We start from the raw sequence: 17,343 nt of genomic DNA, 5'->3' as shown, positions 1-17,343 counted from the left end.
ATTGACAGTGCTACGAGCAAAACAAAGCGACAAAGCGCCGGTCCCGGGGCCCGAGCTCGGTTGACCTCTTCCGAATGTGCAATATTTTGCCTTGTATCAATATATATTTTCTTGTCTTCATATTTGTATGTGATTTGTCATCTGTGATTAATAAAACATTATATATTAACAATTAAAAAAAATGCTATTGTGTTTTTAAGGCTTTGCTGAAACATCTCTCTCTCCTCATATGTAACTCATGCAGTAAGGCACGCCCGCGGGTGTACGGCAAACCTTATATGCCTTGCAAGTGAACTCAAGGGTGTACCTTGCGGGTGAGGACGTCAAAACAATACCTCGAAACAGAGTAACGCGCGAGACACATGCGCGAAATATCCATTCGATCCGACGTCCGATCTGGCAATACGTTGCCTGATTCGAAAAATTTGGTCGCTTCAGATGTCGGATCGGCGATCCGGCGTGCGTCCAACGTGCCAGATAGTTTCGCACGGCGGACAGCTTGTCGGAAGCGTCCAGCCAATGACAGCACAGCTAGCGCGGATGTCATGATGAGGTACTGGGTCTGGCGGGGCGAACAAGAAAACGGGACGGGCGACGGAAAGCCGGACGCGTGGATCCCGCTGACCCATTCGAAAAAGATGGCCCCGGCAAAGAATGCACGCGGTAGCGAGGACAAGCTCCTAACTTCGCTTGTGCGAGCTAAACCGTCAACCTGGGACCAAAGATCTATGAACGCGGACTTCCGCTGGCGTGCTTGGAAGTTGGATCTCCTGGGCGGAGCCGAACGGATTGTCGTGTCGCTTGCAAGGTCAGAAGCGTGTGTCTCAATTCGAAGCGGCGTTCGGACTGTTGGATCGGACGTCAGATCGGACGATTCTGCCGTCCATGTGTCTCGCCCTTAAGGATGAAAAGGGCCTCACTAATAAATGGGCGAAATGATAAACGAACTGCCAAGGAAAACGATCACGCTATTTCTTTTTTTTTTTTATTTTAACTGAGGCGATACAAGTGAGTGTATTTGGTGGGTAGTTATATGCACGAGGCGCGTAAATAGCAGTCGTCGCACGTGCACAGTCTGTCGGGGACAGTGAGCGGACTGCGTGTAGAAGACGGCGCCAGGCGGAAGAAGAAAAGGGGACGCTCGTGGTAGGTGCGCGAGGACAAGAGTTCGAAGGGCCGGAAAAATGAAAGGGGCGGTGCGGAACGAGCCCAGGGAAGACCCGGACCACAAGGCAGCGTTGGCCCCCGCAGCACAACTTAAGTATCGATAAAGTGCTTGTCTATCATAGCGCTCCTTGTGTGACTTCCTCGGAGCGAGTGGAGCTCGGCCTGATCGGGAATTGTCAGGCGACCCACATAACTGGCGCCCAACGTGGGGCTCGCTGCTTGTCTGGGGCCGGGTAAAACAAAGCCACGATGGACGAGATCAACATCATCCGCAATGGACGCCTGCTTGGATGCCGCTGCCAGGCCAAGGCAAGTCCTGGGGGACCCTGCTGGAAAGGCCTACTCCAGGTACTCGGGCTGCTGCGAGCAGCAGCCGTTGTACAGCCCGTCGAACGCCCTGCCAGACTTCGCAAGAGGAGCAGCGAATATCTTCGAGCTGTCCACGGGCGGCTGCGCGAGGGACCCCTGACTGCGAGCGCCGCGATCTCCAAAATTATGGCCCCGGCAGACGTTCACTTTCTGCTGCGCTTCGCCATCTCGGTGGAGCACTCTTAACAGCAACACTGAATAGATCAGAGACGCCAAGGAGAGGCTTCGAGAGAGGCAAGAATCAGTAGGAAGACATTGAGACGATCACGGGAGGCGTCAATTATCCGCTTTGAGATTAAGCTGTCCGGTTCTCCCGCTTTGCTCTTCCTGTATTGCTTTTGGCACATCAGTCAAGGAGGTTGGAAAGGCTATAGAATGCAGGGCTTATCGCTGGATTTTAATTTATTTTAAAGCGACAGTGCTGGCGTTTGCGTAAGTTCTCCCTTTTCCCCCGATCTAGTCGTAGTGCAAGCTGGAAGACTTTTTAAGTTAAGCGGCGCTAGTGATGATGCTCGGTTGGGGGAAGGGAGACTGGTCAGAAAACAGGCAAACCGCTTGTTATTCTCTCTTTTCCCCTTAATTTTATATCAGTGTTTATTGGAAAGCGAAAGTGACTGCTTTGACATACGTTCTTTCTCTTCACGCGAGTTAGTCGGGGTGTGAGCTGGAAGACTTTTTAAAGTTAAGCGGGGCTACTGACGATGCTCGTTTGGGGAGAGACCGGCATGAAAGCAGACAGATACTTTGTTATTCTTCCTTTTTCTTAATTTTAAGATGTGGACCCGGTTATTGGCTACATGAAGTTAATCATATTTGTGAGGTGTTCTGCCCCGCGAAGTAGGGTTGGTGCAAACGTCTGGAGTAATGAACTGCCTGCTGATATTGTGGTATATGAGCAATCCAGAAGGGGGGGAAGATGTGGGGATTTCGGACACTGAGAACTTCGGCGATGCGGACAGCGCGCGAGAAACGAGCGCGGGGCCAAAGCACGCGGCGCGAGGCGCGTAACGGGGGACAGGACAGGTCAGCCATGGCGGCGCAAGCCACCGAACACCGGATCGAAGAATAAACATGTCTCCATCATGACTTGGCCCCTTCCTCCGGACAAGCGGTGAGCGAGAATACCACAAATGGAGTAGCCCGAATAGGTCGGCGTCGGCACGCTCAACCGCGGGCGAGGCACGGGCGTAGGCGCGGGGGCGGTTTATCGGATACTTCCACGACTCGGCTTTGGCTGGTCATGGCAGCGGCAGCAAGACTTTTCAAAAGTTATGTCGCGTCGCGACCTGGCCGGGGAGGAGACAGGACACACTCCGATACGCCCGTAGCTGCCCAGCCAGCCAGAAAGCGAAGCCGCGAGGGGGAAAGCCCCCAGGCCTGATGCAGCCTGTAGTGACTCACTACCCGTGGGAGATGGTTGCTTGCGACATCATCGGCCCACTTCCAAAAAGTCCCCGTGGGAACCAGTATTTATTGGTAATAACCGATCATTTCTCAAAATGGGTGGAGTTACACCCGCTGAGGAAGCTGGTCTCGGAGCGCATCTGGGAGAAGTTGTTGGAAACCTTCATGCGCTTCGGTACACCCACGTGTCTCATCAGCGATAATGCTAGCTATTTTACCAGCAGAGTGTTCACTGACTCCTGCTTGGCGCTAAACATAAAGCACAAAAGGACGACACCATACCATCCTCAGGCTAATATCACTGAGAGAGTGAACCGAAACTTGAAGAGCATGCTGATCACACTAACGGAGAGACACAGGGACTGGGACGAACACATTGTCGAGATGGGTTTTGCAATCCGGACGAACGTGAACAGATCTACAGGGTTAAACCCTGCGCTTCTAAACTTGGGTAAGGAGCTATTGTCTCCGCTGGAGAACGGGTTACGAAATAACCAAGGTTCGACAGAACGCCCACTCTCTAAATACGCGGCGGAGTTGAAAGTTCGCCTTTCGAATGCGTTGCACGACGCCAGAGAGAACCTCGTTGCAGCAAGGATCGAACAGGCGGCCCAGTACGATAAGACTCATCGTCACCTGGAGTACAAGGTGGGTGACTTGGTCCTCAGGAGAACCCATCCTTTGAGCAACGCAGCGAGCGCATTCGCAGCCTCACTTGCTCCGAAGTGGGAAGGGCCCTACGTGGTAAAGGCACGACTGTCACGTCTTACCTACAGGCTCGCTCAGGAAAATGCGAGCGAGGAGTCTGGCCCGGTCCACATCACAGACCTAAAAAAGTACCATCTTCGTGATCGGGATGACGATGAACGAGAACAAAACGAGGAATCCTCCGTTCCGCGTGACTGTCGCGCGCGACCGGCAACGCGGCCTAAGCGCGGTAGCCGATAAATGCGCGAACCCGTCGGTGAGAGATCCGATAGGTGCTCTGCGCGGTGCTATAATCTGCGGCCTAAAACTTGATCTAATCTTTGCAAGATGTTAATAGAGCTTGTTCTGTCCAGAAATGCCCCCCCCCCCCCCCCCCCCCCCGGAGGAACCAGAATGGGCGGCGCCATCCAGGAGGGCGATCTTCCACCTCCCGTGATACCGGCGGAGTCAGCCGGGCTAACTCCCAGGGTGGTCAACCCTTCGAACGCAGGACCAGCCAGCCCAACCCACCGGGTGGTCAACCCGTTCGGCAGGTGACAGGCCAGTCCGACGACCGACAGGGTGGTCAACCCGTTCGGCAGCGGACCGGCGAGACCAACGGACAGGGTGGTCAACCCGGTTGGCGAAGAACAAGGCGGGCCAACCAACAGGGTGGTCAGCCCGGTTGGCAGAGGCGGGGTGATCAACCCTGGCCTCGATCATATCAACAGAGGCAGGGCGGCGGAGACGTGGAGCACCGGAGAGCCTCGAGTGAACAGGCGGGCAGACGAGACCCCACCCCACGAGGAGAAGCGGTCTCGACGGCGGCTGGAGAACCAGCCCGGCGCAAGCCACCTCGCCACACCGTGGCCACCTGGACGGCCCAGGACGGCCAAGAGGCCGTCCACTTCGTGTCCAGGGTGCGATGGAGAAACCAGCCCCGTCCAAACCCTTCCCAGCTGCCCGCCCAGATCCCACAGCCCTTCCAGGGACATACCCTACCGCCTTTCTCGCCTTCGGAAAACGACCCAGACGCCTGCTGGCTGTGCCAAGTCCCTGTCATCCACCAGGACACCCACGAAGCCAGCCACCGGCATGGGGACTTTCTGAAGAAGATGGGCCGTCCCGCCTCCGTTGCGGCGGCAGTTGAGCTACTCCGCCGGAACCGGCCAGAGTTCCTTGCCCCAATGGCCTTTGGCGCAGATCAAGCCGACCGGGTCAACACACCATGTCCTGCCCCGGTCGACGAGGAAGAAGACATACCCATCGGCCGAGACCAGGCCCCCGGCCCCTCCACCGAGCGCGCACCGGCCCCTCCAGCACAATTAAGCTCCCCATTTAACAGCTGCGGCCCCATCCGCGTCCACCGGCACCAGCGACGCGGAGATGGACGAACTCGAGGAATACTTCAAAGAAAACCCATCCACACCAGTCGTCCAGAGCCCTCGGGGAGCCGAAGCTTGAGGGGAGGGGAGTGTGGGGGACAGTGAGCGGACTGCGTGTAGAAGACGGCGCCAGGTGGAAGAAGAAAAGGGGACGCTCGTGGTAGGTGCGCGAGGACAAGAGTTCGAAGGGCCGTGAAAAACGAAATGGGCGGTGCGGAACGAGCCCAGGGAAGACCCGGACCACAAGGCAGCGTTGGCCCCCGCAGCACAACTTAAGTATCGATAAAGTGTTTGTCTATCATAGCGCTCCTTATGTGACTTCCTCGGAGCGAGTGGATCGAGCTCGGCCTGATCGGGAATTGTCAGGCGACCCACAAGTCTTAGGCAGGGTGTCGAACCGGAACCGAACCGAACCGAAAACCGGAACAGAACCGTTATTTTTAGCCGAACCGGAACTGAACCGAACCGAAATCTTCGCCGCCATCTTGGAACTGAACCGGAACCGAACCAAAAAGAAATATAACGGTAACCGGTTCAAATAGGTTTAAGGTAATACTTCTTTTTTCCTTTTTGTTAGTATCAGAAAATGAACAAATGGGAATAAAACATTGGCGGTTGTATTTCTATCTATTGATCAAATCGTCATATAGAAAACTGCAATATATGATAAATTGTGGGTTTCAACTCGATTTAATTTGAGAAAGTCATTAGATGTATTAACCTTGTTCACAGCATGACGTAACATGACATTGCGATTTCGCTCCGAGATTCACGTGATACCGTGACGTAAGCGATTTTCATAACCCCTAGTTCAGTGCTCGGGTTCATGACAATCAGCATCGCCAAATATTCGGGTAATGACTAATGTCAATTAAATAAGAGAATTAATAGCCCAACTCTAACAATATCTGAAGCTCAGCCCAACCTTTTGCTTTCCAAACCCTAGCCGCCTAGGGCATGACTGTGATGAACACTGGCGGTATATAATTAGCGTCAGATCACGTGGCCGCTTGTTTAAATTGCGAGTTGAGGAGATATCAACAGGTGCCTCTGCCCTTTATTTTTTCTGCGTCTGTTATTAGGGGAAAACTTATGGATGTTTCCACAAGCTATCAACGTCAGGGGTAATTTTGTAACACTATTTATTGAAATACAAAATAAAACTGTTGCAAGACCAATTTTACATTATTAAGGGACCGAAACTTATTTTCGTTGTTGCTGAACTGCATCCGAAAGATGTCCATGTGAATAGAAGTTCTGAAATGACTAAATGCGACTTATTAATGTGACGTTACATAGAACTACACTTGTGTATGGAAGGAATACCTAAAAAAATAAGATATTTTAGTGACCTCACACGAACAGCCGAACATTGGCAGCCGCTGTAAGTCTCACACCAGCGTCGTTCTCAAGTTATTGCCGAAGTTTCGACCCCCTCTGTATTTTGCTTAAATGAGCTATAAAAATTATTTCCTATACATTACTAAATACTACCCAGGATCGCTCCCAAACATTAATAACTGATTGAACTTGGCTTTGCTTTTTTTTTTTCTAGACATTGGCAGTCGCCCAAAAATTAGAAAAATGTGAGCATCGTTCGTCCCCTCAACTCGGAGCCAGAAGCGGCCACGTGGCCTGGTGCCTATCTTATGCCGCCAACGTTAATCATATCCCCGCGTTGGGGTTTTAAAGGAGGGAAACGCGTGCTGAGCTCAAGGCATTGTTAGAGTTCGGCTATTCTCATCACCGCAGTGGTTGAACACGAGCCACTACCCGAGTGTCCCCCGAGGTATTGATTGTTACGAGCCGATGTACGGTGCTCACGCAGTTCTCCTGTTCAATCCATGAGCCGCGCTCGACTGTCGTCAGGCCGGTGGTGTCGATCCCACAATTACGACATCAAACATTGGGAAGGCAAGACTAAAAGAAATAATGTCGTTTAATCCTCACCATTTTACCGCGACAAAGAAGCTTCTGAATCAGTGGTAGCCTGTACGAGTACACTTGGGCCAGAGGACCAGTACGCCTCAGAAAAGTCATGAACACTCCAACCCCATATCGTTTTATGACCTCTTTAAACATCACAGGGTGCAAAATAAAAGCAATGAAGGGTTGCGGTTAACAGGTGTCAAATAGAATTGTCGAATTAACAGACACAAACGGAGGAGGAAATTCCTCAGGGATACTTCCAGCTTTTCCACTCTGGTGAAGAACGAAGACCAGCGAAGCTGTACTATGGTGGCAGTGAAGTAATGGCCGGCCGCAAGTGGGCAAGCCAGAGTGGAAATGCTGGAGGGGTTGCCGCCATCTATGTGCCACAGCAGCAACGAGACAACCGGCAAGCCGGTTGTCTGGTTGCCGTCGTCCTTTATAGATGGCGGTAGCTCTCCAGAGTTTAGTGTCATCATTTGTTTGCTGACGGGCATGACACTGGGGAAACTAGCCCTTAACAGCACCGCTGTACAAAGAAGGGCGTCTGTGTTTTTGGGGTGGGGGGGGGGGGGGGGGAGAGAGGGGGAGTTTTAAAAACATACTGTGTTCTAAAGGTTCACCTTCCCTGCATTTTTGGAGCAGACCAGAAAGCGTGACCCCGGAAACTACTTTGTTTGCAAAAACGCTTTTGCCAAAAGGCACGTTTTTGCTGTGCGAAACGCTCGCGCCGTTACTCACAACGCTGCACTAAGAATAATAATACCTGCCTTTCAAATACTTGGTTTTCACTGAGCTTGAACCTCCCGCAGCGTGCCTTTTGCACCGTCGAATTCGATATTCTCAGCAAGAAGAAATCAGAATGACCACCAGCCTACAGTGTGATGACATCACGTGCATACCATGCTAAATAGTTCAGTTTTCTGGTGAAATGTGATATTCGCAACGCTAGCAATAGGTGTCCTAATTGTAAAGTTGTGCAGTATTTATAGCAGTCTCGCGATGAGATATGGCAGCCTAGAAAAATGTTAGAGCGCATGACTATTCTAGCGTAGTGTTGTAAAGTGAGGGCCCAAAACAAGTGCAGGTAAAACCGAATATAACATTAGCCTCCCGAGGCAGTATTTCGCGAAGTTTCTAGCCCATGCAAGCTGATGAAATGTAATTTATACTAAGATTTTAAGAATATTTATGTGTCCTTCGCTCTATATACGCAAAATCATTAATTCCATTGCGTTCATCTTAACGTGTCTCTTTCTGCAGTAAGGCGTTCTGCAACGGATTATTTGGAAAAATAACATTAATTATCTCGCTCTTTTTGAACATTTCATGTATTTGACTTCCAATTCATCATGTGAGCACAGAGTCCTTCTTAGCGTGCCCTGCAACCCGATGTTTCACACTGCCAATCAGAAAACAGAAAAACACTTTTACGTATACTCCACGGCTTGCGCAGTTTCGAGTATCGTCCTTCTGCGTCGATCTCAAGCGGTTATGTGAACTTTATAAAGTAAAATTTATTGATCAATATAAATATATATTTAATTACTAACTGAATATTTGACAACATAATTAGAGGGCCGACCACCCTAAAGCAATGGCCCCCAAATTATTTGAAAGGTGTTCTGCCAATATTTTCCGGCGTTTTTATCCTCCACGGGCACGTTGTAAGTGATATGGGGCGGCCTTACATGCATTTCTGAATTTGAAGCTAATTTAAATAACTATGTGTTGTGTGTTTCTCACACGTATAACTTCTCAAACATATAGAAGTCTGTTATGGCCTCTTTTATGTGGTGAACATTACTTCTATGTGTCTGTGGGCTGGACAAACACAAAGTAAACAGGGGCGCACGGCGGAACTATGACGATTACGTATGCAAACCACCAGAAAGTGTCTAATTAAGTAGCTGCCATGTCGAGTAGAACGTGAAATACTACTTAGTTTTACTTAACAAAAAAAAAATTGAAGGACGCTTAAGTTTCGCCTTTAAAAGTGGAACTCGATAGCGTCAACGGGCCTCGTTTGCATCGCATGCTCATTTGCCGCGCAAGCGTGCCTCGCCTGGCCTAGTGAAAAGCGTCTGATTTGCAACTAAAGGGTCGTGGGTTCGAATCCCACCTAAATTTCTTATTTTGTTTCTCCAAGGCAAAGAAATTACTTTCAAAAGTGAAATCATTTGAGACATACGACAAGCTTTTACTCGCATTACATGTCATGTTTTAATCACTCTCATTCCACGCGTGATGTCACGTTTCACGTAAGCCTTTTGGGTTGTTTGAAATTCTTGCGCGAGGGTATGTAGCTCTGACGTCATGAACCTATCGACTAATCAGGATTTCTCGTCACGCCACCAACATCGGCTTTTCTGCGACATGAGCTCCTTAACGCTATCGCGTTAAAACCATCAATTAGCAAGGGTGATGCTCATTTGCAAATTAAATTGTCCGGCGTCTTGTCCAGAACAAACCTGAACAGCCAGGATATGCCAGCTTATTCTGTATAAGAAAATGTTCACTTGGGCAAGCGCTATTTTGGGCCAGATTCGATCTGAGTGCGAAGGTGCGTATATATTAGAGTGAACAATTGCGATTACTTTTTGCTGCATGGTTTACACTCAGCACCGCATGCATGCGGTGCTGAGTGTAAACAATGTTAGGTTAGAACAACAGGCATTTGTATTGCCACTCGGTGCTTCTATAAAAATAGACTGAAAGAAATTATCCTAAAACTTTTGTTACATTTTGAAAATTTCATTGCTTTTAGCTCAGTTGGGTCGTCATCATAAACTTATATATATTGTGAAGTGTATTTCGTGGACCCTATTTCATGATATGAACCTATTTCATGATTCATAATTTAATGTGATGTAATTAATTCCTTAGTTCAAGAACACGATTTCACTTTTAATACTGCGACACCAAGTTGTACCATTCGCGGGTATTTTAGATGACCTAGCACACTTCGCGACATTTTATACCGTGTAAATAGATCAGTTTCAGCTTTAGAATTTGACTTAACACGAAGAAAGGACAAAGAAAATGCAGTATAGTTCTAAATTTGAAGCTGATTTATTTATATGTATGTACCAATGAGCGCAACTCTTTACTCTTGTACTTAAACATTTTGATTCAGGTAAAATATATGTTGTTGGTAAACAAAGGGATGTTGTGTCGTATGAACACGACGTTATGTGCGTTTATGTAGATTTTCTTCTACTCTTGCGTCGAAATTAAATAAATGAATTTCATATTTTTGCAACCTAAAAACAGAAGCAAATTGCACGGACGATCGAAGAAACTGTATAGTTAATCGTTTTACGGTGTAAATAGTGTATATTGCCAGAACAACGCAAAAAAAATATTCTCAATTTAGCGGTTCAAACCGGTTCAAACCGGTTCGAACCGGTTTGAACCGTTATTTTTTGCTCCCCGGAACTAAACCGGAACCGAACCGAAAGCCGTGAACCCGAACCGGAACCTAACCAATAAAAAGTTCGGTTCGACACCCTGGTCTTAGGTAGTATTCGACGTTTATAAAATGTGTACGAAGTAAACCAAGCTGCTGGTTTGGCAAAACGAGCGGTATTGCTTAAAATTACCTAAAAGCCCTGGTTTTGCGCGCGTTGTGGTATCTTTTATTTGCCTAACTCGAGTGATGCCGAGTCTGCAAATGTACTTTGTTCAAGCACATGAAAAGTTTTAGAAGGACGTACGGTGGACTACGAGCGTTGCGGGCGCGTGCCAATTCATGCTCAAAGCGACGGCACCAGCTCCCGCCAGCAACGCAGTCCTCCTACGAACCTCTTTACACTCAGGGAGAGGTGCAGTCTATCGTGTGCCTGCTCTCAGCTCTTGCTGCAATAAACGAATAAACAAAATATATTTTTGCAGTGCATGCCGATGCCCCAAAATATTCAAGACTACATTGGAATTTTTTTTTTATGTTTTGTGTTTAGCGGAATCGGAGAAAGCTCGGAGAAAGAAAGCGATTCCAACTCTGCTCACGTTATTATATTTGCTGATCTAGACTTCTTCACGTGCTTTAGAGTTCCAATAAATGTGCACAAACGCTAGTTTCTTCACGTTAGAAAACAAAACTGTCTTCATATTTAGAAAAAAAAAGAAAAAAAAAACTCTAGTCCGTCGTATGCAATAGCAAACAAGTACGACCCGGCACGCAGGCGCAGCGCCTTGTGGGCCTCGCCCAGACATGGTGGTGGAGGGCGTAGCGCGGAAGGAGGCAAGGAGGATAGCTTTCGATGGAAAGGAGTAAAACGCAGGGAGAGGAGGAATTAAACTAAGCACGATAACAGCTCCACCCTTTAGCGACGAGCTGAAACATGAAAGTTGTTTCATATGGCTATCTGCTAGTCACTGAACGTTCCCAGAGTCCGAAACTCCCAGGCACGAGGTGCCAAGATGGCGGCTCAATCTTTTTTCATTACTGTGGATACAGTTGCCTAGAGAGGGGTAGTTGGTCCACTCGGCCATGAAAGCGGTCTTGACGACGGGACCCGCAAACGTGGGGAAAAAAAACAACAACAGAGGATAGCTATACAGACAGGACAAACTTTCAACTTCAACAACATTTAATTTTCGCCTTCAAGCTCAAAGCCCGCCCGTTCCGTGGGAGTGCGAGAAAGGTAAATCTTGGGGGAAGGAGAGGACGTGGAGGAAGTTGCCAAACGAGGAAGGGAGAGGAGGGAAGGGGGCTCGAAGACTGGATGTGCGGGAAAGAAGGGAAGGTCGCTTCTGCAGGTGACCTTGTGGCCTCGTCTAGTCTGTCAGCGTTCGGGTTCCATTGTGGGCCTCAGAAAGATAATCTCCTTTCTTGAGAGGGAGATGGAAGGAGTGCTTATGGTTTTCGGGCTTGTCGCCATCGGATAGGCCTCAATTATTTCTCTCTTTGAGAGAAGTAATTGAGCCCCCTTCCCTCCTCTCCCTTCCTCCTTTGGCAACCTCCTCACTTCCTCCACCTCCTCTCCTTCCCCCCAAGATTTCCCTTTCCCGCACACCCACGGAGCGGGCGGGCTTTGAGCTTGAAGGCGAAAATTAAATGTTGTTGAAGTTGAAAGTTTGTCCTTTCTGTGTCGTCCCTTATGTGTCTCCACTTTCTAAATGTTTAAAATGCACCAACACGCTCAAATAGTACAAGAGGATAGCGATAGCGCTGTAGTGGACTTTCCCTTAACTATATTCAGTTTTAGTATCCGCGACTCCAACTAACTATAGGTGGCGCCACTCATTTTCCAAGATGGCGGGTTTAGTGAGGGTCAGTGATGCGTGCCGCTGTTGAGCCCGTCTAGTGTGCTGGCTTCACTGAGCGACATAAATTATTTCTGGTAATACAAGGAAGCTAATGTTTTATGAGCGCAGGTTACCCCTTTAACCTGAAAACAAGAACGGTGTTTAGCGTATTTTTTACGGAAGGATGCGCGTTTTAATTCTGCAGCGAAACCGAAACTTACCTCTATTTGGATTTAATTTCTCGATATAGGCCTTAATTTCGAATTATTTCACGACTCAAGATGTGTCTCACATCGTAATTATGTACTTAGAAAAGTTGTTCGCGGAAACTTTATTTTGTGACCTATTGTTCGATCCAGGGTGATATTTGTAGTTGCTGAAAAAATCAGTGCTGATATCTGTGCGTTCTCGCAGCCTTTCTCTCGCTCAGATAATTGTCATGGGAAATAATGACAATTATTCCAGCACAAGAATAAGAAAATAATTCTAATTTTTATAATATGTCCACGAAACGTATAAACTAATAAACGCTGCTCTCACTGCAACAACCAAAGACGGAATCCGAGTCAGACAGCTGAAGTGTGTGTGCGTGTGCTTATAGCACCGCGTGACGTGTAGGACTTCATATTACATCCATTGTTTGACTCTCTGTCTATCTCGATAACTATGTCAGAGTTTTTCATATTTTAAAAAGAAAAAAGAATTCTGGAATTCTTTCTGGAAAGACTATTATTGTTAAATAGCGTATTCTCGCGATCTTGACGTTAATTGGAGGCATACTTTGCCGCGATTTGTATTAATAATAATAATATTAAAGGTCACATATTTGAATAAGTAATTCTTCAAGTTTTAATATAATTTGTTGCTTATGATCTGATTTTAAACGCGCGAAGAAATATGACAATAAAAACTGTGCTAATTATCATCACTGGTTTCAGTTGCTGCATTTTAATTACCAATAAAAAAATAGTCTAAAATCAATGAAAACATTTTAGAAAATGTGAGAAATCCATGTAAAATTACATTAATTGTGAATAAAGTATATTGTGCTCAAAGTCGCGACTTTTGACAACCGGCGAAACGCCCAAAGTCGCCGCCAATAACCTTCCAAACCAAATGCCCAAAAATAAAAAAATAAAAATAATAAAAAAAGAAAAAAAAAAGAAAAAAGCTTTTTTTTAATTATTAGTTTTTTCATAACATTTATTTACTTTTGTATTTGCTCGCCGTTGTTTTGCCAATCTCAACCTTTCCAGTTCGAAGGAACGCCTACCTGCTTGCACGTCTGGTCACTGCAGCACGTTTCGTTGGCGTTGGAAGTCGGTGAAACAGTTGTGAGTTTTAATATTGCGTATACGAGCGAACTCAAGCCCTGTGTGTTTGCGTTAGCTTTACGTGTTCCACACTGCGCGTGCGCGGAGCCCGAAATTGCGGTCTTGGATGGCGCATGGCGATGGGGCGCACGCACAACGTGGGGCACGGAACTCTAACGCAAACGCATACCGCTTGCGTTTTCTTCTATGCGCAATACTATAACTCTCCAGTAAGGTACAATCCCATACCGGCTGCAGCACTACGTTGGGACAGTGAAGAGTCCTGTTTACATTCGGAAACTACATTTCGCGAGCCATGGTCGCGAGCAGTTCCGCCATGCCCGCTGAGCAGGAGAGTCGGGGGACCCTCACTAGAGCGCTTCCCGTTTCCGCCGCGGGAGGGCGAGCGTCGAGCTGGAGACGCGAGGCAATACGCAATAATGTAGCGTGCGCTAAACACACCTGCTCGGACCGAATTTAGTTGTGCGTTACGTTTACGAGTGAACAACCCACATGACCTTGGTTAAATTCGCCTGAGCCGTAGAACTCCGCGTGCTTATAAACATGCTCCTCACAAAAAAAAAAAAGAAAAACAATTAAAATATTAACGTGGGAAATCATTTCATTTCAAATTAAACCAAGCCGCAGCTGCCTTGTCAAGCGAGCTTTTCTGCAGGGTACAGAGGCAACGAGTACGAGTGCGTAGCCAAATTTGATCACGGAGTTCCCGTTTATGTACATGTTGTATTTTTTTTTTTTTTTTGCTTCACCACTTCTTTTTGTAATGCTTCGGCCTTGTGAGTATATAAATGAAATGAAATTGTCCCGTGGAAACGGCACCTTTCATCAATGCTGTCGCGGAATGAAATCCATGACCTACTGATGTCCAGTGCATAGCGACCACTTTGGCGATTCCTTGAAGTTCGTCCGTCGGCGATGAACTGCGCGATTAGGTTTAGCGTTGAGCAGATCGCAGCGTTGACGCACATATCGAGCGGTGAACATATTCGCTGTGCACCCCTTCAGCTGCACGGCCATCTGATTCGACCGCGGTAGGTCCCGGAATGAATTGCCGTGCTGGACACCACACAATTTCACGTAACCCTGTACTTCCTGAATACCCTGTCGCCCTTGCTGCGCCAGTCGAGGTAACTGCCATCTTGAAACTGCTGCTCTCGTTGGGCCCGAGATCTCTCGAGAACTTCCCTCAAAGCCCGCTAGCCCCCAACGCAAGATCCCCAGCATTGAGTGCGTACGCAATACGCTAGATCTTCTATTGCGTTCTGCGCATCCGCGCTCACGACCCGCAATTTCCTTGCGTACGCAAAGCTGTAGAGTACAGACCAGTAAAACTCTTGTAATATCACTGGCCGTGAACTGCCAGCGTGTTGCCATCGCTACGCGTTCACGGCCTTTCCTTTAATTTAAAGAGCACCCGCCTTCTGACGCTGCGAACATGTTGCGCCTACACTCAATACCACCTAGAAGACAAGGCCTGCGCATGACGTTTCGCTAGTAGATCCCCGACCCGCCCCAAGCGGCAAACACCCCGAAGCTTAACGAGAGTATATATATGGGCCGCTTCAGAACTACGGCTGCGTTCCAAATCTTACCCAAACGGATCCGAGTTACTCCGACGGGTCGTGTCACGTGGCAAGACAGATATTGAAAAACGCTGGACGCGGGTAGGTTTTAGAACGCCAAGGTATAAACACTTTATCCTGGAGTAAGATCGAGTAAATTCTGGAACACGGCCAACTACGTCGCATTCACTTGCGGCCATAGCTGCGTGCGCGTCTGCTGAGCGCGAGCTGATAGCGAGCTTGCAGGTCATTTGTAACGTGCATGCGAACACACCCTCGGCCAGAAGCGCCGGCTAGCACGCGCTCCTGGCTTTGGGACGAGCATTTCTCGAGCGTGCGCTCGTTCTGCCGAAGAACGCTTCAAAGCAGCCACCTCGAGCTCTCGTGCTTCTGGCATTGGCTGCGTTCTCTGCTTAGGAATGAACGGAGTATGAACAGCGCCCTCAAAAATGGCGTCCAGTGCCAGCGTCCAGCGCCCAGCGGAGGGCTTTGCGGCCCTTCGCACAGCAGTAAGGCGCTTTCACTCATGCATTTGACGCTCCACGTGAACGTCTAACTTCATCGTATGCTATAGCAAAAGACACTCGACATGAGCATCTGTTTCATTATCTGCTACACAAACCACTGAAGCAGTCAATGGAGCAGACGATGTTGCAGACGATGTAGCAGACGATGTAGCAGACGATGTTGCTCATCCGGGCTAGCTAGGGATAATACGGAACAAAAACTGAAGGTCAGTTATGGCGGCGCCCATGCACAGCTGCCTGAAAGCGTCTGCTTTCAGGCAGCTGTGCATGGGCGCCGCCATAACTGACCTTCAGTTTTTGTTCCGTATTATTCCGTTCGCTCCACTTCATCATTACCACAGCAGGATCAGTTATTGCCATTTTAAGTGTTACTGCGACCTTCTCCCCAGCCTAGGCTTTTGTGGAGGCTCGTCAACGCCCGCTTCAGTGGCTCGGCATCTCGGTAAAACAAGAGAAGGACGGCTATGGCGGCTCAATCTGGCGCGCGCTCAGCTTCGGTCCAGACGCAGCCGCGTGAGCATCTGGCCCAGAACAGTGCTTGCACTGCACGAGCGCGCGTGCTTGGCAGGGATGCTGAAAGCCCGGAGCTCGCGCTTGTAGCTTAGCCGAGCCGGCCGGGCAGACGAGGGCGAGAGACAGAGGGAGGCAGCGCGCAGGAGAGGAGGCAATTTGTGTTCTTCCAACACGCTTTCTCGGTGTGACAGGATGTTCCCCGAGTGCCGGAGAACAAGTTGGGAAACATGGTTTTCGGACTACAGCAACATGTTTCCGGACTGTTGCGGTTTCCGCAATGTGACAGGGTCCCCGAAAACATGTTTTCCTCGTGTTGAAGGACAAAGTTCTCCGACTGTTTCCGCAGTGTGACAGGGTGCTTCTTTGTGCCATCCATTTAGATGATTTTGACGATCAGCTGCCGCCGCGCAAGAAGCCGCGTTCCAAATCGCCCTTCACGCTTGACGTTATTATTGAAGTATTCTCGTGTGACTATCTGTACAGAAAAATATAGATGTTGCCGTGTTGCTGGAAAAAAAATTCGCTCAGCCACCGAAATGGGCAACACGTGTCGTCCGACACAAGTTGTCGAGGTTTCCGTTGCCAAAAGCTGTCACACCGAGACAACATTGTCGCTGTCGTCCATGTTGTGTTGCTGTTTCCTCAATGTGACAGGGTTGTCGGGCAACAGAGCCGACAGCCGACATGTTTCCCGACTGTTGAGAAACATGTTTTGTTCATGTTTCCGCCGTGTTTCCTCAATGTGACAGGGCCTTTAAGGCCCTGTCACACTGCGGAAACAGTCGGAGAACTTTGTCCTTCAACACGAGGAAAACATGTTTTCGGGGACCCTGTCACATTGCGGAAACAGCAACAGTCCGGAAACATGTTGCTGTCGTCCGAAAACCATGTTTCCCAACTTGTTCTCCGACACTCGGGGAACATCCTGTCACACCGAGAAAGCGTGTTGGAAGAACACAAATTGCCTCCTCTCCTGCGCGCTGCATCCCTCTCTCTCTCGCCCTCGTCTGCCCAGCCGGCTCGGCTAAGCTACAAGCGCGAGCTCCGGGCTTTCAGCATCCCTGCCAAGCACGCGCGCCCGTGTAGTGCAAGCACTGTTCTGGGCCAGATGCTCGCGCTTGTGCATCGGCTGCGTCTGGACCGAAGCTGAAACGAAGTATAGGCGGCTAGGCTCAGATCCGCTGGCTCCGCTCGCCCCTTGAATCTTTGCCAATTT

This window comes from Ixodes scapularis, unplaced genomic scaffold, assembly GCF_016920785.2.
Source record: "Ixodes scapularis isolate PalLabHiFi unplaced genomic scaffold, ASM1692078v2 PGA_scaffold1__304_contigs__length_218370807, whole genome shotgun sequence".
NCBI lineage: Eukaryota > Metazoa > Arthropoda > Arachnida > Ixodida > Ixodidae > Ixodes > Ixodes scapularis.
The sequence above is the reverse complement of the archived record's forward strand: the minus strand, read 5'-3'. Positions refer to the sequence as shown.